A 27,724-nucleotide genomic window follows, 5' to 3' on the forward strand; every position below is an offset into this window, starting at 1 on the left:
CTTTATCACAGGCCTGGCTAAAATCAGCAAACTTCACAGAGGCAGGAAGTAAATGCTCCTCTGAATATTCACTGCTTGCATGCAGAAAGATAGGGGCAGTAGGGATGAAATTCTGGATTTGTAAAATCAAACTGTGTAAAACTGAACTGCATTCCCTTGCAATTAAACATTTGAGGGCAATGTTATTACATTGTTTGAAATAATAAAAGTATTTTGCTTAATAAATATGGGAGGCTATTCTCTCAGGTGAAGTAATCCCGAAAACATGGCCAAAAAAATAGAGCACTTCCATTAAGCAGCAAGCTTGGAAAACACGTTTTCATTCAAAACATAGAAGAAATGTCAGATTATTTCCTCTAAAAGGCCACAAATTCTGGGATGTTTTAGAAACTTGGAAGTTTTAATATTGAGACCAGCAACTTTTTATTATGTCAGGATGTTAAGGGGTAATGATCAAAGGCAAGTAAAAGGAGTTACACATACACAGGTCATGGTTGAATAGAATAGAGGAGCAGGATTGAATGGTTGAATGACTGACTCCTGTTCCTCTGTTCCTATTGTTATTACAGTACCTAAGTACATAAAGTTTCAAATAGACACCTTATTAAAATTTCAAGTAAAATCCATTACTTAAGTATCAGATTGAATAAACATGCATTTTGCTTCCATGGTAACAGCTTTCTATCATGCCAGACCAGCATTACTGTTGTTATTTGGTTTAAGCAAATTAACAGTGAAATAGAGAAGAGTGCCCATCTATTCAGCCCAGAAGAAAGCTTCAAATTTGGTAATTTTTACTACATATACAAAAGATATAAATTTGACCTAGTTTAATACATTTTGTACTTGGCAGGAGCTGTCCCTACTCAATGTCTGCTATCCCAGTGATGTAAAACATATCTTCTCCCTGTAACATGTATCTTAAGATTATTTGAGCACAAGTTAATACCAGGAAATAGAATTTCAGAAGAGATTCTCCTGATCTTGTGCCATAACTTAGGCAGAAAATCGGCAGAGACTCCAGAGAAATGGTGTGAGAGGATTACTTTGGCTTTGAGCCATTAAGCTGCAATAAAGGTTCAGTCCATACTGGTATTGATGTTGGATAGGCAGCTGGAGAATGTAGCAACAGCATTTGGATCAATGCTGGAGGCAGTGAGGTAAGGGATTGTGTTGATGTGCCAGCTGATCCCATGCTTTTGGATGATGTTGCTAAATGGCAGACATAAATGGTGGAGATGAAGAATTGACATAGAACCTAGACGGACTGTAAAGCTCTGAACAAAACAAGTTTAAAAAAGCACAGAAAATTAAACTCTTTGCCTCGTAACAATGTATAATTATCTGTAACAAATTTGTCAGCACATCACCGAATAGTCTCATCCTTAACTCTTAGTTACGCTCATGACTGAAGTGCATTTCCAGCTTCTGCCCTGAGACTTGTGCTTCTGATGGTTTACCTACAAGATAATGTTGCTTACGTTGTAATGTTTTGGCATTTGCTATCCTCGACTTCTCTTAATCAAAACACAACTTTGGCTAATATAGTTCAATTTAATCTCCTGTTCAATTATACTTTCTCTGGATTGCTAATTCTAACTAGCGTTATTCTTTTGCTGTCTCTCAGTGTTTGTGATCCTGTAACTGGTCCTCAAAATATCAGCAATCTGAAAGGCCAGAAACTGCAGCCTGTGGGTAGATTGACTGAATTATACACCTTAATTTATCCATTCAGAGGTACTTGGATGACATGAGGAACAATCATTTCTTTCCTGCCCTTTTCCCAGGCCAAACCTGGTAAATTCGCTTCCCTTGAGGAATTCTGTTTTCAGTTCAAGCACCTTAATTGACAGTGCAAATCTGCAATCAAATCTGCACCCAAATGTGTAACCATTTCAGGGAAGAATAATTCCTATTCCCCTCAGTTATGATTTCTCAGTGTTTTGATTTGTAACTTTGCCTGATAATGAATGTATTTTATGTTTTCATTTGCTGTTAAATTTGGTAAAGTAGACTTTCTGCATGTCTTCTGAGTATAAAAGATTTAACTGGTAGGGTAATTAGGGGTTTAAGTGATAAGTTAAAAATAGAAGAGAGACGTTTCATGATGTAATGTGCAGACAATAGCTTGTGTAATTTATATCCCCTAACCCTTCTAACCAAAACAAAATGACTGTGGCTGTGTGAACCAACATAATGACTAAATGGGAAGGTGCGGCTATTATAATGGATAAACTGATTCTTAAGAATATATAGTTTCCACAGGTTTCTTTTTTGCCTCTATGACAGATGTTTTTGTTAACACAGAACAGCAGGGAAACATCAACCAGTTAAGAGAAGCTGTCTCTCCTACATGGAAGGAATTACTCAGAAAGATTCTGACAGAACATTTTGTTTTTCATAGTTTCTCAAATTCCATCATGTATTGTCTGACAAGGTTAGCGTCCTTTTTAAAAATACAACAAATTGATTGCTGGCACTGTGTTTTGTCATGTCTTGCAGCTTCCTTTTATGAAAAAGAATTGTCAAGAAAAAGGGTAAAAAAAACTGCTAAATATTAGTGTCATGAATTATTATTAAGAGGAGAGGGACAACATATTTCTGCTGCACATTTTTCTCCCTGTTGCTTTCTTTGGTGCAGGCATTATACAACTACCAACATCCGTCGGAAAGTGCAGACCAGTTTGTTTCAAGACGTGATAATCAACAAGCGTGTTGGAGTCACTGTTTTATTCAACAGTGGAAAACATGTGCTACAAAATCACTTGTAACAAATTCAGGGTTATGTATAAATACATGTACAAAGTGCAAAGTGTAAAAATTTATAAGGGAAAAAAAGAAGTGAACTTTGTATCCTAATTTACAACTCTTTCAAAGGAACTTGCTAAAGATACAACTACCTTGCCAGCTCCTTGAGAAATTACACCAATTATAGCATGAATTGCTTGTTTATTCATAAGGTAGGAACTTTAATTGCCCTAAAATCAAATAATTGCACAATTTTTATTAAATGCAATGATAGTGACTCTGAGAGAACAGCTATGAGGATTTTTAAAAGCATTTCCATGTCCTCTCAGGTCTAAAGTTATGTTGGAAAAGAGTAATAATATGCAAATTTGTGTTATCTGCAACAAAATTCCAATTTTTTTTACATCGTTTGTCATTTGTGTTACTGTATCGTGCATGTAATCTCATTTTGATTAATTGCTTGCAAAACCTGTGTGCTGGAAGGTAGTAAGATCTTAGTGATTTTCTTTACAAATCTAAAGCCTATTTCTGAGTTGGGTGCCAGAAGGTAATATGTAATTCCTTGCACAAATACTCAGAAAACAAGATTCTCTTAAGTACTTGATTACTAACCAGCAGCAATCATAACTTGCTGTGAATGTAACACTTTTAATAACTAGAATAACTTTCCTATACTATTTAAACAGACCCATGTTATACTGTGCTTTATTATACAGTGTTAATGGCCATAAGGCAATTTTTCTAATACTGAACTTTATTTTGCATAAGTAAATCATTACCATACCCAGGGAAGACAGGGATAGCACTAGACAAAAGTGCATGCCTATGCATGTACTTTATAATAAATAACATTACTCATTTATCTATATTTCTGATTATTAAGGTTTTATTTTATACATGGTTAGAGATTTTGGCTATGACTGTTTTATTTAATTGAAGTTTTAATATTTGTGATTTAAATATATGCTGAAGATTGCAACGTGATCTGATTAGGTTCTTTTGAACCAAAATGAAGCACATTGAAGAATGCTGAATTTAGATAAGACTTGAAGGAGTTAATCCTAGTGAAAGGGAATAGTCATCTAGGGCCAAGTATCATTCATGTTAAGTAATTATGTTCAGATGAATCCCAGATACTTAAAGTTTTAAAAAGCCCAAATATTCTCATTCATAGAACTCATCTGTGGAGCTAAGAAGGATGGCACAAAGAAAAAATAAATACTTCTGATCATTTGGACCTAAATATAGAAAATGTTCAGTAATGACTAAATGAAACAAAGAAGAAATGTTATGAGTTTGAAAACAGATTGGTCCGGCTGACACCAATAAGAAGTAGGCATTCTCAAAGGGAAAATCATTTGTCTTTGCCTTGCTACTTTGTTCCTTTTAAATAGGGCAACGCACAAAAAAAATTATCGTCAAGGATATTTGGAAAATTACATTGTTTTATTTAGCGTTCATACCACTTGGACCATTACTTTTTACCCTTTGTGCCAAATAGGCAACTATTTCTGCCAAACTGAATTGAAAACCACATTAATTTCTGTTAACTTCACAGCGACCCACATCTTTGAATCTCTGCATTTCTGACTTAATGATTTTCCCCACATTTTGCCATGTTAATAGTCAAAATTACAGTCGCTGTTCAGAAAATGTGTTGCCATGACTAGTGTTATTTTTATAATTTCCCAGTCTATGGAAAGTTGAAGGCGGTGCAAGCTCAATTTAATTCAAAATACAGTCAAAACTGAGTTTAAGAAAATAGCTCCAAATGACTAATGGAAAGAGGTGGGATTTGAAAATTAATCTACCTGGCAATTCCAAGAATAAGTGATCCACTAAATGATTGTGTTATGTATTCTTGATATCACAAATTGAATTACTTTCTGCATTTATTCACCCTGAAGTCAGTTATTAGTATATTTGTACTACCTGATAATAAATAAATACATTTGTTTTTACTTGGTAATTACTGGTGATGGATTTGGCCAGAGGTTATCCAATATTACCAATATTATGTAAATAAGATTATAAGAACATAAGACCACAAAAAAAGGAAAAAACAAACAAAATTAACCTACTGGCTTTTATGACTCAAACATTATGTAATTAAAATCAAATCACTGTGAATTCTAGATTAGCAAGTGCAACTTTCTGGTAAACAGCTTAATGGGACAAAATTCCATTTAACCCATCTGATACATACTTAAATGCATTAAAAAAGAGAACTGCTCAACTTTTATGTCTTGTTAAGCACCTATATTCTACGTAATACTTTTAACCTTCAAAATTTTCATGTATATGTCAAATCGGACTGTATCACAAACTACACATCCAAACCCAACCATTTATAGTAAATAACAAAATTCCTATGAAGTCACCAGCTAAGTGGTAAATCACAATACAGTAATCTTCAAGTATTGCAACCCTACTGTTCAGCTGGGAAACAATCCAAAAGCATTTCACCACAGTCTTGCAGAAAGCATTCCATTCCTTCCATTTCTCTCTTATTTAAAACCTACATCCACAATAACCTCCCAAACCAGCATTGACGAGCTGAGCGCAATAAGACAGTCTGTCTTGAGTGAGGATAAAATTCTACCTTAAAAACTAGGCACGAATATAAGTGACAGCTTGTCTGTAATTTGTAATTGATTTTATCCAGTTTTGTGAGGCTGTTTTGCTGTACATGAATTGAATAAATAGCTTACGTTGTTTAAAACACTTCCAGATACATGAGTCCACTTCATACACGAATACAGGGTGTATATGTCATAGGAATCGCATGGCTTTCACATGGGAATTTTTAGCTTTTTTTCAATGCCAGAAAAAAGTTTTATTTCTCATCTCTGACAATGTTATTAGGAACAATTAACTGCACCACGAAATATTGAAACTTAAAATGTAACTTAAATTCCAGTCAGAAAGTGGTTATCCTTGAATAAAAAAACCTCTGCTGCTATCTGTTTTCTTTCTCGGATTCTAAATTTCACTGCAGAAACCTTGACTGTAAACCATAAATAAATATTGTAGACATGGAAAATGCTGTTCACAAGCTTGTCATTTCAGTACAGTTCACTTCAATTAACTGAATACCTGGTAAGTGTATATTTCTATTGAATGATTCGACATGGGAATTTTTAAACTATTAACAGTCATTGTATGCAGTCCATGAACTGTACCAGTTCAGTTGTAAATTCTTACGAAGTCAGTGTCATTTTGTACTGTTTGTTTTATGCGTATTATCAGGGTTAGAGTCAAATCACACATAATTATCTGCTAAATAAATTGTACACATATTATCACTTGTTCAGGCAACCCATGTCTTGGAAAATATATTCAATTTTATTTATGTAAGATGAAATGTAAAACAGCATGAACACTTTGAAGATATCTTACTTTGAGTTCCCGGGAAGTGAGTGTTATGTAATTTTACCCAAATATTACAAATATATATGTAAAATCTGGTTTCCCTTAATGAGTTGGAGGTTGCAGCTTCATTGGTTTTGATTGAATACACTAGCATTTATGATAGATTTTGATAGAATGATTTTAAATTAAGGTGACATGCTCTAAAAGAAAAAAAAGCAGTGTTTACATTGTGCAGTTTTAAAGGATAAAATAAAACACTAAAGATGAAATTAAATAAATTAACATGTTTTTCATTGCAAACGTAATTGTAAAGAACATGTTATATCTTATATGTGTATACATATAAAACCATTTTATATATATATATATATATATATATATATATACGCATATAACATACATAATGCTCTTTTGGTTTTCTCTTGCTTGTACAGTACCCTGATTTAATATGTGACTCAGAAGGATGAAAAAGGGAAAATAATTTGCAAATGTTGCAATCATAAATAAAATTGCTGGAAATAAATGTTCGGCTTTCAGCCGCCGAAAATAAGAGAAAAGATAGGAATCAAATCTGGGAGGAAATTTTTCAATAGCCTCCCATTGTTAGCTAATGCAGGTAGGTGTTTGAGAACAAACTTAGGTTGGCAGTCTCACCAATTTACTTTGCTATCCTTTGGTGAAAATGCCTGATCTGAACTCAATGCTTCATAATGACAGAGAGAAGATCAAAGGCTGGCCATGTGGTGAGTTGGCTGCACAAATGCACTTCTTACGACATTTATGGCATGACCAATGCACTGACCTGAACGTCAATGAAGTTTTTATACTTACAAGATTCAAAGAGATTAAATTGAAATGCAATATTTATCTATGAAGCTAGGGTAGATTCTCTGTTGTGGAGACAATTAAAGTGTGCATGAAGCTACAGGATAGAACTAGGCAAAAGGAGTAGCAGCATCAACCTTTTCAACAGCTTAGTGTAACGTGGCCAACTAACTGCTAAATTTGTGTTACATTTACAACATTAATTATTTTCAATTTAACATTTTCATTTGCTGACTGTTCTAGACATGTCCTTGAAATATGTTGTTTGTGATATAGTTAAACCCCGATAAGAGGACAGCTTGTTTGCTTCAAAACTGTATTTGCTTGTCAGGAATTCACAGTTAAATATTAGTAAAATTGATTCTGTTGCATATTTTTTTTACATACTGAAGCAGAAAAGCTTCCAAAATGTAAACTGTTTCATATTGTTATTATTTCTGGTTTGCCATATTGGCTACAAACCTAACAATATACTCAGGTTTGAAGGAAAAAAGATGCTTTGCAAAAATTTACAACTCTACAACACCAAATGGAGTCAGAAAATGGTTCCAAATTATTTTTAACATCTCTTCTCTTAATACTACCAATCACCTAAGTAGCATGAACTGCAGCAGGGATAAAAAGAAATGGAATGTGTTGCAAATGTTGATGTTTCCTTGAAAGTAACTCATAATACATTGAGTGTTAAACTGGATTGCAGACAGATTGAGAGTATATTTGTCAAGGCTTGGGCACTTAAATTGAATTTAAAAATAAAGACAAAGCAATGGAAATGGCAAACATCAGCAGTAGTGTTAAGAAGTAAATTTATTAGATGACAAAAGTTTGAATATGAATTGCTCACTATTTCTGAAGCTCAATATTTAACAGTAATGCAATAGCGTTGCTCATTAGTGATTAAGTCACAGTGACCTCCGTACTGGCGCTGTGATTGGCTACCATCATTTCATTTAGTTGAGAAAGTCATAGTTAGATTATTTAATTATGCCCTGCACATGGGTCTGTGTAAACATTCAGTGACAAATTGATTTTGCAGATTTAAAATCTGTTTTATTCAGATTTATGTGATATTAAGCCTATATTATGTTATCTTTATTTACATCTCAGTCAAAGATCAAAGGATTAACTTTCCCTCTCACTGGAAACAATGAGAGTTTTTAACTTGCAGTTAGTCTTATGTCACTCTGATGACTGCAGCACTTTTTTATCATTAGATTAGTAGTGATTCAATATGTTGTTATGAGTGATGCTTTAAAAGTATAGATTTATTTTAGCCAAATTTTTCTGGCTGTATGATGGTGGATTGAAAGAACTGGGGAAATAGTTGGGAGCCTTTTTTTTAATTCACTCGTGGAATGTAGGCATTGCTGGCTGAGCCAGTATTTACTGCCCATCCCAAGTTTCCCTTGAGAAGATAATGGTGAGTTGCTTTCTTAAACTGCTGCTGTCCACATGCTGTAGGTTGGATCTATAATGCCGTTAGGGAGGGAATTTCAGGATGTTGACCCAGTAAAGCTGAAGGAATGGCAATGTATTTCCAAGTCAGGATGGTGAGTGGCTTGGAGGGGAACATGCAGATGTATCTGCTGCGCATGTTCTTCTGGATGGAAGTGATCATGGGTTTGGAAGATGCTACTGAAAGATCTTTGATGAATTTCTGCAGTGTATCTTGTAGACAGTATACACTGTTTGACTGACAGTCTATGGTGGAGAGAGCAGATGTTTGTGGATGTGGTATCAATCAAGTTGCCTGCTTTATCCTGCATGATGTCGAGCTTCTTGAGTATTGAAGGACTTACAACCATCCAGACAAGTGGGGAGTACTCTATCACACTCCTGATTTGTGTCTTGTAGACAGTGGATAGCTTTTGGGGAATTGGTTACTCACCACAGTATTCCTAGCCTTTGACCTGCCTCTTGTAGCCTTTATGTTTATGTGGCGAGCCTAATTGAATTTCTGATCAATGGTAACCTCCCACAGTATTGATAGTAGGGCATTCAGTGATGATAGCACCAGTGAATGTCAAGAGGCATCGGTTGTATTAAGTCTGTTGTAGATGGTTGTTGTCTGGCATTTGTATTGTGTAAATATTATTTGTCATTTGTTAGCCCAAGCTTAGATATTAGCCTTTCCTGATGAAGGGCTTATGCCCAAAATATCGATTCTCCTGCTCCACAGATGCTGCCTGACCCGCTGTGCTTTCCCAACAACACACTCTTAACTTGTCAGCTCAAGTCTGGACATTATCCAGGTCTTGTTGCATTTGAACATGGACAACTTCAGTATCTAAGGAGTTGTGAATGGTGCTGAACATTGTGCAATCATTGACAAACATCCCTAATTCTGAGCTTATGATGAAGCGATGGTCAATGATGAAGCAGCTGAAGATGGTTGGGCTAGGACAGGTTGGCTCCCCAAAGCACTCCTACTGCAAGACAGCATTCCCAGGACTGGGATGGGAACATGATCACATGCCCACTCTACAAAAGCAGACAACCAATTAAGATGAATAGGAATTCTGACAAGTCTCTGGATGAAGTTCCTCAATTTGTCACGGTTCCAGGTGAGTTATTGTGAAACATTTAGTTTCCAGGTGAGGAAGGATGACATGGCTTCCCTTGATTATTGTAGAGCAGTTCATTTTGAGATTCTTGGCTTTGTAGGTTGATTGAACTCTTTTGGCTGATTCATTTTGGCAGTGGCTGACTGGCAAGAATCAGGTTGATAGAGAGTCCTTTCCCTATGCTTTACTTATGGTGCAGGGCTTTTTAAATGCCTAATCTCAGAACTGTGGCACTTAGAGCACAGTAGTCTTCACAATTGGATGCCAAGAAACCAGCACGCACAGACTAAGTCTGTAGCTCACTTTTAATTTCTGTCTCTGTGTATTCTTGAAAGGGGCAAACCATAAATATATCTCTCGCTCAGATTGTTGTCTATTTTAACCATTATGTTCATTGAGATGCTCCCAAGAGATTACAAATTCAGGTTGTTGTGCATTTTCTCCCTTTAAAGTTTCTTTGAAACTTATCGTGTGTGAAATTCCAGAGACACTTTCTCCATGCAGTCCCTGAGTTCACAACAGCAGTCAATGTTTGGCTGTTTGCCCTTTATTAAAAAAAACACATGTTACAAATAAAGTTCAATGTGTCCATAGTCGATCTGAGGTTATAATCAGTGCTCATGCCATTTAAACGTGGTTAGGACCAATTTTACAACCTCACTGACATTTTGCCAACAGCGAATGGACACTTACAGTATGTGGAGACCACAGGTGGCCTCCCTGCAACAGGCGTCATTCACCAAAACCCTCATACTCCAGTAACGGGGCTATCGGCTGCAAAGGCTGTAATTGTGTCTGAGCCTGATCCAGCTAAAGCCCTATGGTCTTGTCAGCCTAGATTATGCTTAGCTCCACACTGCTGTGCAGCCCAGTAAGGGTGCCTCTGTCTTGCCTCAGCAGTACCTCCCTCTCTGATCTGATAGTGACAGCAAGGATTGAGAGCTTATCCTTATTGGGATGTTAAATGCAGAGTAAGTCAATTAGGAGACTGTTTCCTGAAAAAGATGGTCTTGATGCTGGCAAGCACAGGCTCAGGAACCCCATCAGGTCCTGATGTCAGGGTCATGAAGCCTGCAGCTAAATGTAGCACTTTCTTTGCACCTCTTGTAGACATGGCCAAACACACTGATTTATTGGGGGCTAAAATAAGGTCTTTGGCAACTGAGGAAAGTTAATTAAGTGTAAGCTTAATGCAAATGTCAATCTGAATCTATATTTTGCACAAGCCATTTTGCGATTCTGATTTTATGGTACTGCAGTCACATTTATTAGATTTTCATGGGTTATATTTGCCAAGCTCCTATGGTTTCATGAAGTTGCAGCAAGCTGACTACTTATATGGAAGGTTTTTTATATTGATTGTTAGAGATATTAATAAACTGCACAGCCTTTTCTAATTGTTATGCTTGTCTGTATCCCAGAAAGTTTTGGATTAAAGCGCCACTTTAGAAAATTGAGCATATGATGTAGGAAGATACTCCAGGACAGTACAGAGAGCTTGCTGCATTGACAAGAGGTGTGAGATGGGATGTTTTCGAGAGGGAAAGGAAAAATAATATAGATGCTGGAAGTCTGATGTGAAACTGCAAAGTGCTGAAAATGCTCAACAGGTCTGGCAGCAGCTGAAAGGCAGAAACAAGTTAATTGGCAGAATTGTATTGAGACATCAGGGGTTTGCCTGCTGGCTTGAGAGCTGGTGAAAAACAAAAACATGTTGCTTCTTACAGAGAAAGCACATCAAACAACATGCCAATCAGGAAATCTGAGGATCATGGAAGAACCAAGGCAAAGATAAATGATAGAGTAGGGGGCTGTTGGGTAAGGGATTGCAAGGATTGGGTGGCAGAAGGATTTGAAACAAGGGCTGGTGTATGCCTTCGAGCAGTTCCCCATTGGATGTCCAGTCCCTCGATAAGACATTGATTGACTCCACAAGCCCTGCAACCACCCTCCAAGGTGAGAACTTGCTTGCACCATGCTCATCTTTAATTGGCTGCTAAAGGGCTTTGATTGGGCAGGAAAGTCGAACAATTCTAATGGAATGGTAAAGAATAGGGGTAGAGGCATTCCCAGCCCTTTTAACTAAGTGGTCTTAATTAATCCCTTCAAACTCACACCTTTAAGAGCAGAAGATTCCATCCCATGTTTCAGATCTGTACCTAACCAGAGATTATCAACCTTGAGATGGGTTTTGTGCCGGGAGCAGATATCTATTTCATTCAGGACCCTGAGGAGAATGTATAGTTCCAGTTGTTACATGACACAAACAATGTAGAGGCTTTGGAAATAGTTTACCAGGACGTTGTCTGGTTTGGAGGGTATTAGTTATTTAATCTTCTTCAGTGCCAATGGCAGCATTTAAGTGCATTTTGATAGAAATATGAATCACCAGGGAATTTAGGATTGCAAACAATGCAGATGCAAAAAAGATTTTAAGTTTAGAAAGGCATCTTGTGTCAGTGCAATGGGAGTGGTGGGGTGGGGAAAATGCAACCAAGCAAGCCTTGGAATCCAGAATTCTGGGGACCGGAGTCATGGTCATGAAGCAGAAGCAGAGCCTTTACGATCCATTGTTACCAGGGTGGCTCCACTGTGGTCATGGTATTATCAGAAAGGAGAGCTTCCCATCCATTCAGAACACAACGGGAGGAAGCCAGGTTTCATCAGACAATGAGGACAAAGGTGTCTGATGAGATATGGGAATGGGACTGAGTTGTCCAGTTAAGTTGGGGTCCCAACAGATGAAGTAATCTGCTGTTGCTAACAAAATGTGAAGCTCATGCAGAATCATGTCAGGCTCATCCCATATCTCTTTGCCAGTTTTCCTGTTTCACCAATTGTTTCCAAGGCGCTGGTGAAGTCCTGGCCATTATCTCTGCTGAGTATTTTCTGTTTTTATTTAAGGTAAATTGAGGTCTGCTTATTCTGGTGGCACTGTTTGCTGAAGAGAATGGAATTGCCCAAAGGCTTGGTGAAAATCTATGCCTCAGCATAGCCCAACAAAACAGAATAGCTGGGCTTTATTCCTGGTTCAGTCCATCGGCTGCCGCTATTTGGCAATTGTTTACACGTGTCCCTGCATTAGAGTGACTACACTTCTAAATAATTAATCAACAGGGAAGGGCTATGGGACAAACTGGAAATACTTTCTCACAAAGCAGGCCTGTGTGAAAAGAAGAACACGACTTAATCATTTCAGATGATCTGAATATTCAATAATAATTTCACTTGGCATAATTACATCTAAGATTTCAACTGATTTTCAAACTAAGCAAATTGTGATGCACTTTTTGTTGATGTAAAGCATATTAGTTCATATGTCATTAGAGTCAGAACTTTGGAATGGGATACGACTTCAGCGTACAAATTGTAGAATCTGTTGCCACCAGATCCAAATAAGTAGAGACATGGGGAGTCAGTCAGTGATCCGGGAAGAATCGATTTCTACGCTGTGCATTTTGTCCACCCCTTTGTCTAATCCCAGCTTTATCTAGCATGCTTTCATCAGAACTTGATACCAAGTCATTAATGACAAAATGTAAATATGTATGTTAAGGAACATATCTTTTGTATCTTGATTAGAACGTGGCCTATGAATACACCAGAGCAAGTAAACTCTCAGCACAAAATCAGTAATGAGAGGAAGGGACTAGTCATTTAAATAACAAAAAAAAGTTCTATTGAACATTGTTCTGTTAAAAATATTCTAAATATAAGCAAGTAATCAGATTTTTTTTCCAAATGACACTTAAAAACATTTTTTACCTGACAAATAATTTTATAAGAAAACAGTTATGTACGCAGGAAGTCATATAAATAAATAATTAACATGGAAGCCGTACAACGATACATTATGTGAATTGGGATAGACAAAAAAGCAGCTGTAAAAGATGACTGTTGTCTTGCAGCATAAGTCTAATATCATCTCTTGCAGAGTAGTGCTTCATTTCAGATTTAAAATGCTGTAGCAGTTGGGCTCATATCAAGCAAGCTATCATCCTGTGTGATATTTCTCTCTCCATGCTCACCTTGCATGTGAATTCACTAGGTAGTAAATGGAGTGGATAGAATCTGCCCGATACAGAAGCAAAGGTTATCAGGGGTGGGTGGGATTGTGGGATTTGAACCACAACCAGATCAGCCATGATCTTAGCAAAAGGTGGAACAGGGTCAAGGAGCTAAATAGTCTACTTTTGCTTCTATTTCACATGGTCAGACAAGTATGCCGATACCAGTTCACATGCACCATTTCCTTTGTGGCACACTGAGGTTATATCTCAAGTCCTGGATTGGGTTGAGCATGCTACAGAGCCAAGAAAAACTCAAGGTATCATTGTTCTCTACTACAGATGTTTTGAGTTGGTCTCAGAAACTTTGTGACTACTTGAATCTGAAGTTTCCTTTCCTTTCTTGTGAAAACCACCTCTATATTTGTATAACATCAGTACCATTATTATGACTTGAAGATCTGTAGAATAACAGGTCTAAACTTATAATCTAGTTCTCTGAAAAAGCACACATGTGTAGGATTCTAATTGTTCATGTGAGTTGCAAATGCATTCGATGCCAGCAGATAATATCTGTTCAGGCTGATGCACATCAATAACATATTCACTCATGTATAATAGTGATTTCAAAAGTCACCGTTAGCAACTTTTTGATTATTCAAAGTACATTTTTTTAAAAGTTAAATATTTTATCCTCATAATACAATATATTGGCTTCATTTCATCCACTTCAAAGTCTTGCTATTGGTTAAGTCAAGTTTCCTTTCACCAGTATTTTAAGGTATGTATTTGATAAACCTGTAAAATAAATTGGAGTTATCTATATAATCAGGTTGTGAAAATAGCGTTGGATTTGGTACAAATGCTATTTGAGCATATCAGGAATAGCAGTGGGGCCTGTGGATACAAAATGCTGAATGCTTGTGGGTACTTGTGAATGCAGACCATAGATTATGTAGTGAGTTAGCCATTTTGAGCATGAATTAATGTTATACAAGAATACGATCAGATAGGAGAAGCTGTTGGATGGAAGTCATCACAAGTTTTCTTCTCACATAGCTTTCTGAGGCCCGCTCATAGGCAACCTTGGGAAAAAAAAACAGGAAAAGAGGTCACCTGTCTGCCCTCTGAAATGGACAACGTAACATGACGAGGCAGGTCCAATTTGTGAGATTATGCAAGAATTTCTCTTTTGAAGAATACTCAAATTAAAAAAGTGGTGTTTCTCATGAAATTGTATTTAGGAAATGAAGTAATTGTTTAAAAGGTGACCTGAACAATAAGCCAAAAACCTGAAAGACTCCAGCTTTTCAGTGTGTTTTTTAACAAGAGACAGCATATTTCAAATCCGCTTTGATCATTTGTTTCAAAATTTTGCCAAGCTATTAAGTTGCAACATTTTAATTTGCCACTAATTATAGATTAAATCATCTTTCTGCTATAGATTTCAAAGCAGACTCTACATAGATCAGAAAAGTTTTATGAAGTGCCATGTAGAGCATTAATAAACGGTTGTTGCAGTATCATTTCCTGCAAATTATTTTAACAGTTTGGCATCTGGCATTACCATATCACTTTTTTTCAGAACTGTAAAGATTTCTTAAAAAGTCAATAACCTTTAAGGGTTGTGAATAGTCATTGGATGATCTGCATGTTCCTAACAGACTGTCACATCTGTCGCCACATTTTATAACCAGATCATCAAAAATGCCCTTCACAGAAGTGCGGGCTGAGGTGTTAAGAGCAATCAGTACACTTAACACATTTATTTGATTAATTTAATTTGGAAATATTCAACCAGAAAATGAAATTATTAGCAGGTTGGTGCATTTAGAATGAATGTGTTGCAGAATAACAGGCGGGGGTATGACATGTTACAACACTAGATGTACGACTCATGTTAAATAATGACATTCTTAACTCAAAGAATTGGTACCTGAGGAGATGAATTGTATCGATTTAAGGATTAGATGAAGAGGGTTGGGAAGTGATGTTTGTGGAGTATATATCCTACTGTAGACCAGATGGGTCAAATAACTTGTTTCTAGACTGCTGTAGACTGTTTGTATTTTGTATAATTCTTGCAGGAGCTTGCGATCTCAGAAGACGATGGTTTGTACTGTGGGCATCAACGCTGTGTTTCGCATCACCTAGTGAAGTTCAAGAATTCTGCTCTGACATGCCACAGAAAAAGATAGTGGGCTGCCAACCTGTAAGCTTTGTGGGCATCTGTTTTCTCAGTGCCCTCTTTTTAGCCAACTGGTCTCTTCGGTTCTACTCAGCTCTTCCAAAGTCTTTCCAAGTAATCAGTCTCCAGAAGTCACAGCTCTGTCAGATCACTGCCTCTTCAGTGTCAATGTCAATGTCCATATTTTGCTTGCAATTGTCCTTGCAGTGGAGAGATGGATGCATAGGAGATCTTGGCCCAGTGGCTAATTCACTCAATGCCAAGTCTTTTAGTATGTAATGGTCATCAGTTTGATGAAACTACCTGAGTCAACTCAGACATTGTTGGCCTAGAATTGGGTGTTTGCTTATGGAGTTAGCATACTCCAGAACCTCTGCAGATCCTATCCTGCCAACAGATGCCAGGGGTATGGCTGAGATCATGAAGTTGGAAACTGTTTTGTCCTTTCTCCTGCCAATGATAGACTGTCCAAGTCTCACCATGGTAGAGGAAATTGCTGGATACAGGTTTGGTACACTCAAAGTTTGGTATTTTCAGTCACATTGCTGTTGTTCTACACATCTTTGTTCAACTTGTACATGACGGGTGCGGTTTTTGTTTTTGTGTGTTGTTGAATTCAGCATCAAGTGAGAGATTGCTGGTGATTGTGGAGCCAGGCTATTTGAAGCTATCAACAACCTCCAATGTCACATATTCAGTGCTAATAGATGGTTGCATGGCATTCTTCTGGTCCATGACATAATTCATGCTGATGATCAAACCAAACTTTTTAATAGCATGAGTGAATCTGTCTATTTGTCACTTAGTGTGTTCCTCATTATGGAATTTTAGTGTGGCATTAGTGAGTAGAGTATATTGTGATCTCTTTTGTTCACAACATTTGTCTAACATCTGCCAGACTGAGAGGGTCATATTGATTGTGGATCCTCCAGTTCTGAAACAATACTTGGATTCAGAATAGATTCCTTCAGCTACATCTTTGCAATCTGATAAGGGCAAATACCTATACCACTGTGCCTTGGAAGGGAGGTGCCACAACAGTTGTTGCAATTACTAAGGTGTCTGCAATTACTACAGAGTCACATTTATCCTGGGATACTCTCTCCTTACTGCGGCAGAGACAGGGAGGTTTGTGGAGATGCCACATTCTGATTTCCCATGATGGATGTGTACTGGTAGTTTCACATCAGCACCTGAAACTTTGGCCATAATATGTCAGTCAATAGCTTTTCTAGCTTTCCCACTGTGCGAACAATAAGTACAGTGCTTTCCTTGATGATTATGTTCTCCTTAGAATATAACTCAAGGTAGTGTTCCCTCTAACTGTTTATTTCAGTCAGTGATGATTTCTCCTGATGATTGACCTGTTGCTTTTTTGATCCCTTTATACATGCCAATAACATTCGCTGTTCTGCAGGACATTAGAAGAGTTGAAACCTCACCTTACTGCATGTGAGAGAAAGGTCAGATAGTGTCATGGTAACTATGCCTGCTATCAACCAGCTATAAGTCATCTACCAATGCCATACACATGGCTATGATGTTCCAGCTTGACAGTTGAAGAGTTAGCATCTTCATTCTTTTCATTTGTTTGGTATGATGGTTTCTGTCCATTTGTTGAGCACAGACAATAAGCTCCAAGTATTCATTGAAGCAGATGAACTGTGCTAAGTCAGCAAGTTAACAGCTGATGGGGGTGCTACCCAACTTAAGGGTAGCTGATATTTGGGATGTGATGGTCCATTCTACCATCAGCGGCGTCCCCGTGGCACCCAGTCTCACTAATAATAGGTTTCCTTGCATTGTGTTCATTCTCTGCAGTTTAACTGGAGTGTCCTCTCCTGGGGGTAGATATGAATAAAATTAGTGGAACACCCTAGGCTGCTCAAACACCACGGTCCCCCTCTCAATGTCCCTGGTTGAGCCCAAAGGAATGTGAAGCATGATGCAGAGCCAAAGCATTGGTGCAGGAATCACTGGAAAGTTGACATATTGAGACATCAGTCTGCCTTTGGGCTCCCATCCAGGTTTTTTGTAAGAGTTCACTCCCTTAGGCTTGAAACCTTCCAAGGTATTCAGGCAATAGAGTTATTTCCCATAACTGGGAGTTGGTTCATGCGGGCCAAGACATGTCCATATGCTGATGGACCTGCATACTGCATGGCTAGATGCCAAATCTTCTTTGTATTCCCCTGATGAACCCTTAGTTTAGGGCTCTGTTGGACCTAGTTGCATGTGTCACCATGAGTAGGTACAATTGACAACTTGTGGTTGTCATGGTGCGCACTGACAGGCAGAAAAGTATGCATTTGGCTCTCTTTTTCACATTGCTGTCACCAGCAGTGTAGGTCAAATATTACAAAGACAGCACACAAAAATGAAAAACATGCTAACTGTCTTCACTACAACCATAATTCATTGATTTGTGGGGCATACTCTAAAATGTGGGTATGCCAAGGCATGCGGTTATCAAAATGCAAAAAGGAGAAGAGAAAGAAAAACAGTCTTCAAAATAGCGTGGTAAGAAAACAAGATACTGAAGCACTCCATGTCCAAGTGCAACCAGATGTGGACGATAGCTAGACCTGGGCTGACAAATGGCAAGCAATATTTGCGTCATGTAAATGCTAGGCTTTGACCATCATAGAGGCAAAAGTGAGAAATGCAGATGCTGGAAACCAGAGTTTAGATCAGAGTGGTGCTGGAAAAGCACACCAGTCAGGCAGCATCCGAGGAGCAGGATTTATCTCTCCACCCTGGAGGTTACCTGCCTCTATTCCTGATCAAGAGCTTTTGCCCGAAACGTCAATTTTCCTGTTCCTCAGATGCTGCCTGACCTGCTGTGCTTTTCCAGCACCACTATTATCTAAACTTTGACCATCATAGAGTCATAGAGATGTACAGCACGGAAACAGATCCTTCATTCCAACCTGTCCATGCCGACTAGATATCACAACCTAATCTAGTCCCACCTGCCAGCAACCGGCCCATATCCCTCCAAACCCTTCCTATTCATATACCCATCCAGATGCCTTTTAAATGTTGCAATTGTACTAGCCTCCACCACTTTCTGTGGCAGCTCATTCCATACACACACCACTCTCTGCGAGAAAAAGTTGCTCCTTAGTACTCTTTTATATCTTTCCCCTCCTACCCTAAACCTATGCCCTTTAATTCTAGACATCCCAGGGAAAATACTTTGTCTATTTGTCCTATCCATGCCTCCTCATGATTTTATAAACCTCTATAAGGTCACCCCTCAGCCTCCGATGCTCCAGGGAAAGCAGCCCTAGCCTATTCAGCCTCTCCCTACAGCTCAAATCCTCCAACCTGGCAACATCCTTGTAAATCTTTTCTGAACCCTTTCAAGTTTCACAACATCTTTCTGATAGGAAGGAGAGTAGAATTTCGCACAATATTCCAACAGTGGCCTAACCAATGTCCTGTACAGCCGCAACATGACCTCCCAACTCCTGTACTCAATACTCTGACCAATAAAGGAAAACATACCAAATGCCTTCTTCACTATCCTATCTAACTGCGACTTCACTTTCAAGGTGCTATGAACCTGCACTCCAAGGTCTCTTTGTTCAGCAACACTTCATAGGACCTTACCATTAAGTGTGTAAGTCTTGCTAAGATCACCAATAAGAGACAGCTCCTTGACATTCAATAATGACAACTCCTTGACATTCAGTGATGTTACCATCACTGAATCCCCCACTGTCAACATCCTGTGGGTTATTATTGACCAGAACCTCAACTGGACTCATCACATAAACACAATGATTACAAGGGTAGGTCACAGGCTCGGAATATTGCAGTGAGTAACTCACCTCTTGACTCCCCAAAGCCTGTCTACCATTTACAAGGCACAAATCAGGAGTGTGATGGAATGTTCCCCACTTGCCTGGATGGATTCAGCCCTGACAATACTCAAAAAGCTTGACACCATTCAGAAAAAAGCAGCAATACATCCACAAGCATCCACTACCTCTGCCACTGACCCTCAGTAGCAGCAGTTTGTACTATCAGCAAGGTGCACCACAGAAATTCATCAAAGATCCTCAGACAACACTTTTCAAACCCACAATCAACTCCATCTGAAGGGAGGAGGGCAGCAGATATATGGAAACACAACCACCTTCAAGTTCTCTTCCAAGCCACTCACGAACTTGACTTGGAAATATATCGCCGTTCCTTCACTGCCACTGGGTTAAAATCCATGAATTCCCTCCTTAAGGGCATTGTGGATCAAACCACAGCAGGTGGACTGCAGCGGTTCAAAAGGACTGCTCACCATCACCTTCTCAAGGGCAACTCAGGATGGGCAATAAATGCTGGCCAGCCAGTGATGTACAATTCCAGTAAATAATTAAATAAACATGTTTTATATCGCAACATTAAACAATATAAATGTCCCAAGTTACATCAAGGGAGTTGAACAAAACAAATTAATTTGACACTCAGCTTTATTAGGAAATGTTAGCAAAGATGACCAAAAGCTTGATCAAGATTTTAATGACTGTTTTAAAGGAAGAAAGTGAGGGAGAGATTATTTTAGGTTATCTGGTCAGCTTAGATGAGTTGAACTGTAGTCTGTTTCTGTGCTGTACATCTCTTTGACTGTATGACACTGTGAGAGAAACAAAGGGTGGCAGCAAGAGTTTAGGGTAGCAATAGCTGCCAATATCAGGATGGTTCAACTGGAGAAGTTTAGGAGACCTGAATTAGAATCACACAAATATTTCAAAGGCTATGAGCTAGAGGGGTTCACAGTGATAGCGATGTATAAATACAAAATTAATAAAAACTATGTGCCTTGATCTGAAGAAGACAGCTATGAGTTATGGTGATACTACAATCTGCTCCTATATTTTATGGTCTTATCTTTTATGGTCTACATGTTCCTTCATAGAAAAATGTCAAAGATCAACACATTTATATTAAACACTGACTTGAAGAAATCATGTAAGATGTTTGCATGAGGTCAATGCTTTACTGTGCACATACAGAGGCATACAGGCACAAAACAACACATTACCGAAAACCAATAAAAAAAAGGCATGGTAGACACAAATTACTAGGATAGTTAACCAGACAACACAAATTTGCAATTTTACTTCCTAAATTCATTGGAACACCTGGAAATTAGGCTGCCAAGTTATCAAGACAATAAATTACCAAGACATGTGTACAAAGTATCATCATGAAAGTAAAATATCAGAACACAAAAACTCTCCATTTACACACCAGGATACAGGAGCACTAATTTCAAAACACATGGGAAGAGGCAAGAGTTTTCCTGTTTAACAAAAACAGAAATTGCTGGTGAAACTCAGCAGGTTTGACAGCATCTGTGGGGAGAAAGCAAAATTAAAGTTTCAGATCCAATGGTTCTTGATCAGAACAGTCTCAGCAGTATATTTCTGATCTTGTATTCTAGACTTCTTGAAATGATCAGTGATGGGCAAGATGTTGGAGGGAATCCTGAGGGACAGGATTTACATGTATCTGGAAAGGCAAGAAACGATTAGTGGTAGTCAACGTGGCTTTGTGCATGGGATTGAGTTTTTTGAGGAAGTAATGAAGAGGATTGATGACAGCAGGGGTGTGGACATGATCTATATGGACTTTGCTGAGGTATTTGACAAGGTTCCTTATGGTAAACTGGTTAGCAAGGTTAGATCACATGGAATACAGGGAGAATTAACCATTTAGATATAGAACTGACTCAAAGATGAAAGACAGAAGGTGGTGGTGGAAAATTGCTTTTCAAACTGGAGGATTTTGACCGTTGGATCCACTGCTTTTCATCATTTATATAAATGATTTAGATGTGAACATAGGCGGTATAATTAGTAAGTTTGCAGATGCCACCAAAATTACAGTTAAAACCAAATACAAAAGTACAATGGGACCTTTATCAGATGGGCCAATGAGCCAAGGAGTGGCAGATGAAGTTTTATTTAGATACATGTGAATTGCTGCATTTTGGAAAGGCATATCAGGACAGCAGACTTATATACTTATATACTTATTGCTAAGGTCCTGGGGAGAGTTGCTTAACAAAGAGACCTTGGAGTGCAAATTCATAGTTCTTTGGAAGTGGAATTCCAGGTAGACAGGGTAACGGAGTTTGATTTGCTTGCCTTTTTGGTCAGTGCATTGAGTATAGGAGTTGGGAAGTCATGTTGCAGTTGTGTAGGACATTGGTTAGGTCACTATTGGAATGCTGCATGCAAGTCTGGTCTCCCTACTATACAAAGGAAGTTGTGAAACTTGAAAGGGTTCAGAAAAGATTTACAAGGATGTTACCAGGGTTGGAGGATTTAATCTATAGGGAGAGGCTGAACAGGCTGGGGATATTTTTCCTGGAATGTAAAAGGCTGAGCGGTGACCTTATAGAGGTTTAGAAAATCATGAGGGGGCATGGAGAGGGTGAACAGCCAAGGTCTTTTCCCTGGGGTGGGAGAGTACAAAACTAGAGGACATAGGTTTAAGGTGAGAGTGGCAAGATTTAAAAGGGACCAATGGAGCAACTTCTTCATGCTGGTGTGTCTATGGAATGAATAGCCAGAGGAAATGATTGAGGCTGGTACAATTACAACATTTATAAGGCATTAGGATGGGTATATGAATAGGAAAGGTTTAGAAAGATAAGGGCCAAATGCTGGCCAATGGGACTAGATTAATTTAGGGTATCTGGTTGGCATGGATGAGTTGGACTGAAGATTTTGTTTCCATGCTGTACAGCCCTTTGACTCTCTGCCTCGGTGATTGCTAACATTGTATTTGCCTTTCAAATGCCAACTGAACCTATATGTTAACCTGAAGAGAATTCTGAACTCGGACTCCCAAGTTCCTTTGTACTTCAGATTTCCGAAGCCTTTTCCCATCTAGAAAATAGTGTAGAAATCCAAATACATAACCTGATACTTTCTCATATTGTATTCCATCTGCCAATTCTTTGCCCACTTTCTTAGTCTGTCCAAGTCTTTCTGCAGCCATCCTGCTTAGTCAACACTACCTGTCTCCCCACTTATCTATGTAACATCTGAAAACAGAACAAAGCTGCCCTTGGTCCCTTCATCCAGATTGTTAATGCATAACATGAATAATTGTGGTCTCAGCATAGACCTCTGTGGAATTCCACTCATCACGGGACGCCATTCTAAAAAAGATTCCTTTAGCCCTACTCTCTGCCTTCTGCCAGTTAGCCAATCATTTACGCTGAAAATGTGTTGCTGGAAAAGTGCAGCAGGTCAGGCAGCATCCAGGGAACAGGAGAATCGACGTTTCGGGCATAAGCCCTTCTTCAGGAAGGGCTTATGCCCGAAACGTCGATTCTCCTGTTCCCTGGATGCTGCCTGACCTGCTGCGCTTTTCCAGCAACACATTTTCAGCTCTGATCTCCAGCATCTGCAGACCTCACTCTCTCCTCAGCCAATCATTTATCCATGCTAAAACCTGATCCAGAAAATTATGGGCTCTTATCTTATTTAGCAGCCTCCTGTGCCGCACCTTATCAAAGTCTTTCTGGAAATCCAAATAGATCACGTCCTCTGGCTCTCCTTATCTAACTTATTCATTATATCTTCAAAGAATTTTAACAGATTTATTAGGCATGACCTTCCCCTGATGAAGCTGTGCTGACTCCATCCTATTTTATCATGAAATTTTAAGTATTCTGCAATCTCTTCTTTAATAATAAACTCTAAAATCTATTGTTTCCTGTCTTCTGCCCTTCCTCTCTTCTTAAAGGAAGGGAAGTAGAAGACATTAGCCATTTTTTCGTCCTCTAGATTCTTCCCTAACTCCAGGGATTTCTAGAAGATCACCACCAATGCCTCTACAATCTCCTCATCTATCTCCTTCAGAACTCTAGGGTGTAGTCCATCTGCTCTGAGTAATTTATCCATCTTCAGATCTTTCACTTTCCACAGAACTTACTTCATATTGATGGCCACAGCACTTACTTCTGACCCCGGACTCCAAGTTCTGGTATGCTGCTGATGTCTTTCATTGTGAAAACTGAAGAAAAGTATCAATTCAGTTTCTCAGCCATTTCTTTGTTCCCTATAACTACTTCTCCAGCTTCATTTTCCAGCATTCCAATGTTCACTCTTGCCTCTCTCTTGCCATTTAGGTATCTTAAAAATCTCTTGAAATCTTCTTTTGAGTTACTAGCTAGCTTTGTCTCATATTTCATCTCCTCCCCCCTTTTTGCTTTCTTAGTTATCCTCAGCTGGTTTTTAAAAGGTTGCCAATCTTTTGGTTTCCCACTAATCTTCACCAAATTGCATGCTTTTTCTTTTGCTTTTATACTGTCCCTCAGTTCCTTTGTCCGCCATTGTTGCTTTATCCTCCTCTTAGTATGTTTCTTTTTCCTTGAATGAATTTCTGTGGTGCCTCCCAAATTACCTCCAGAAACCCTGACGTCATCTTCCCTGCTAGGCTCCCCTTCCAATCAACACTTGCCAGCTCCTCCCTCATGACTCTGTAGTTATCTTTATTCAATTATAACACCAGTACTTCTGATTCCAGCTTGTCCCTCTCAAACTGATGATGAATTCTATCATGTTATGGTCACTGCTTCCTCAGAATTTCCTTCATCTTAAACTTCCTAATCAAGTCTGCCTAATTACATATCAGTAAATTCAGAATTGTCTGTTCCCGAGTGGGTTCTGCCCCAAGCTGCTCCAAAAAAACTATCACTAGGCATTCCACAAATTCCTTTTCTTGAGATTCGTTATCAATCTCAATCCCAGTCCACCTACATTTTGAAGTCTCCCCTGATTATTGTATTAATATCTTTCTTACATGCCTTTTCTATCTCTTGATTTATTTTCTTCCTAACATCCTGACAATTGCTAGGAGGTCAATAAACAAACCCTATCAGGGTCTTTCTTCCTTTGCAGTTCCTCAACTCTACTCACACAGAATCTATACCTTATGACTCTGTATCACATTTTGCTATCAATTTAATTTCATTTCTTACTAACAAGGCAACCCTGCCCCCTCCATCCATCTTAAAAATGTGTTGCTGGAAAAGCGCAGCAGGTCAGGCAGCATCAAAGGAGAAGGAGAATCGACGTTTTGGGCATAAGCCCTTCTTCAGGAATGAGGAGGGTGTGCCAAGCAGGCTAAGATAAAAGGTAGGGAGGGGGGGAGGTACCTCTGGGACACCCGCATCAACCAACCCAACCGCCCCGTGGCTGAACACTTTAACTCCCCCTCCCACTCCACCAAGGACATGCAGGTCCTTGGCCTCCTCCATCGCCAGACCATGGCAACATGACACCTGGAGGAAGAGCGACTCATCTTCCACCTAGGAACCCTCCAACCACAAGGGATGAATGCAGATTTCTCCAGCTTCCTCATTTCCCCTCCCCCACCTTATATCAGTCCCAACCCTCAGACTCCACACCGCCTTCTTGACCTGCAATCTTCTTCCCAACCTCTCCGCCCCACCCCCTCTCCGGCCTATCACCCTCACCTTAACCTCCTTCCACCTATCACATTCCCAATGCCCCTCCCCCAAATCCCTCCTCCCTACCTTTTATCTTAGCCTGCTTGGCACACCCTCCTCATTCCTGAAGAAGGGCTTATGCCTGAAACTTCGATTCTCCTTCTCCTTGGATGCTGCCTGACCTGCTGCGCTTTTCCAGCAACACATTTTTAAGCTCTGATCCCCAGCATCTGCAGTCCTAACTTTCTTTCCCTCTACCCATCTGCCTGTCTTTTCAATAAGATGTGTATTCCTGTTGTGGTTCTGTTCGCCAAGCTGGGAATTTGTGTTGCACACGTTTCGTCCCCTGTCTAGGTGACATCCTCAGTGCTTGGGAGCCTCCTGTGAAGCACTTCTGTGATGTTTCCTCCGGCACTTATAGTGGTTTGTCTCTGCCGCTTCCGGTTGTGAGTTCCAGCTGTCCTCTGCAGTGGCTGGTATATTGGGTCCAAGTCGATGTGTTTGTTGATAGAATCTGTGGATGAGTGCCATGCCTCTAGAAATTCCCTAGCTGTTCTCTGTTTGGCTTGTCCTATAATAGTAGTGTTGTCCCAGTCGAACTCATGTTCTTGTCATCTGCGTGTGTAGCTACTAAGGATAGCTGGCCATGTCATTTCGTGGCTAGTTGGTGTTCATGGATGCGGATCGTTAGCTGTCTTCCTGTTTGTCCTATGTAATGTTTTGTGCAGTCCTTGCATGGGATTTTGTATTCTACGTTGGTTTTGCTCATGCTAGGTATCGGGTCCTTTGTCCTGGTGAGTTGTTGTCTGAGAGTGGCTGTTGGTTTGTGTGCTGTTATGAGTCCTAGTGGTTGTAGTGGTCTGGCTGTCAGTTCAGAAATGTTCTTGATGTATGGTAACGTGGCTAGTCCTTTGGGATGTGGCATGTCCTCATTCCGTTGTCTTTCCCTTATGTGCATCCTTAGATATTTCGTTCCCAGTCCTGATCCCCTTGCAGCCACATTTCTGTGATAGTACATCATACCTGCCAATTTCAATCTGAACTACAAGTTTATTTACCTTGTTGCACATGTTGCATGCTTACTTTTTTATTCAAGATGATATAAGGTAATATTTCATATGCACTGTAAACACTTGCATGTAACATTTTCTGAAACCATTCACAATTACAGTCATTCCTTAACTAAAGTCAAACAGTCTTTAACTTAAGTAATTCAATCTTAAATGTAACAAGCAAAGATGTATATATAAGCTTGCCTTAAAGTATGAAGACAACTAGACTTGCTTCATAGAAACATTATCTGAAAACATACGAAAGCAATTACAAAATTTGTCAACCTACAGCTCCCTTGGTTTTGTTTATATGATTTTTGTTCTGAAACTGTTGATTATTCATTGATAGTTAATGAAAGATTTATGTTGAACATACACTTCAAAGATCATCATTTATATTCCATTTGAGTGATACTATGAACAGAGACTCGGGTTTTCTTAGAAAAGAGTGGGCTGCAAATGGCACTGCCCATTCATGAAGTCACTGGAACTATAACCAGCATAACTCGGCAATGTCTCAGCTGGGATTGTTACAACTGGATCAGTGTATTTCACTGGAGGCCTTTATGAACTGAGAAAAGTACACTAGGAGGAATCTCAGAGATTAACTAAGCAATATAAAATGCATACCGTCAAGCCAACCACTTTAATTGGCTGCAGAGAATGTTAATTTGAAAGCCTTTGTATGTGCACAGTAAAGAAGTGACCTTGTGCAAACTTCCCACATGATTTCTTCAATTGCAATTTTTCAGTATTTAATATAAATGTGTTGATCTTTGACATTTTTCTTTGCAGGACCATGTAATATCACAATATATCAGAACTGTCCGATTCACAGCAAGGCACATTGTTTTTCAATTTTGTATTCATATTGTTCAGAGCTCATCACTCTGGTAATATTAAGCTAGACATTCACAATATGTGTGGAATCCACATCTGAGAACAATGTGAAAAAGAGAGTCGGTAAATGACTATATATTTTTTAAAGTTTTCATCCCACACTCATCAGGACAAATCGCAAGAATACCAATTCAGGGGGAAAACTAATATTTATACTGCATGAGAGGAGAGTGCTGACTGGGTGGCAAATGGATTCTGATTGGCTGAGAGATAGAGAATGTTTTCATTAATGGATCATTTCTACCTCAACCAACTATGGAAGTGTTTCAGTGATGTACTTAACAGCTTGTGCTCCTGGATCTGATCTAGATAGAGTATGCACAGAGTTGAAAGTCTCTATTGGAAGTTGTGAGGTGAAAGCCTTGATGGTACATCTTATGAGAAATGAATGGCTTCCTCCTCAGAGATGAAGGTGGAGCTGAGGATCAGCAGCCTCTTCTTTCTGGGAATTCACTGGATTCTATTAGTAGTTGTATAAAAGGGTCGAATGCATAAGCAGTTTAAGAATGAGTTAGCATTGGTCTTAATGGGGCTTCAGCACACAGTACAGCACAATTAAGCCCTTAGTGGTTCTCTGTATTCTGAATGTTACATTT

The 27,724-nt window shown here is 38.9% G+C and overlaps 1 long non-coding RNA gene across 2 annotated transcripts in view; it reads left to right on the top strand.

The window, feature by feature from the left end:
* The first annotated feature begins 2,339 nt into the window (after nt 1–2,339).
* The window catches only part of LOC122551732 (uncharacterized), a 67,327-nt gene continuing 41,942 nt past the window's right edge, over nt 2,340–27,724 (top strand). Inside the window, exon 1 of one of the 2 annotated variants that reach the window (XR_015757721.1) lies at nt 2,340–2,437. This is a non-coding gene — a long non-coding RNA (uncharacterized LOC122551732). Of the gene's footprint in view, nt 2,438–2,762; nt 2,961–27,724 lie in introns of those variants that run through there. The other variant, XR_015757720.1, reaches the window with a different exon arrangement.

This window comes from Chiloscyllium plagiosum, unplaced genomic scaffold (assembly GCF_037043375.1).
Source record: "Chiloscyllium plagiosum isolate Xiang-an unplaced genomic scaffold, Cpla_swu_hap1 HiC_scaffold_7, whole genome shotgun sequence".
NCBI classification, from domain to species: Eukaryota; Metazoa; Chordata; class Chondrichthyes; order Orectolobiformes; family Hemiscylliidae; genus Chiloscyllium; species Chiloscyllium plagiosum.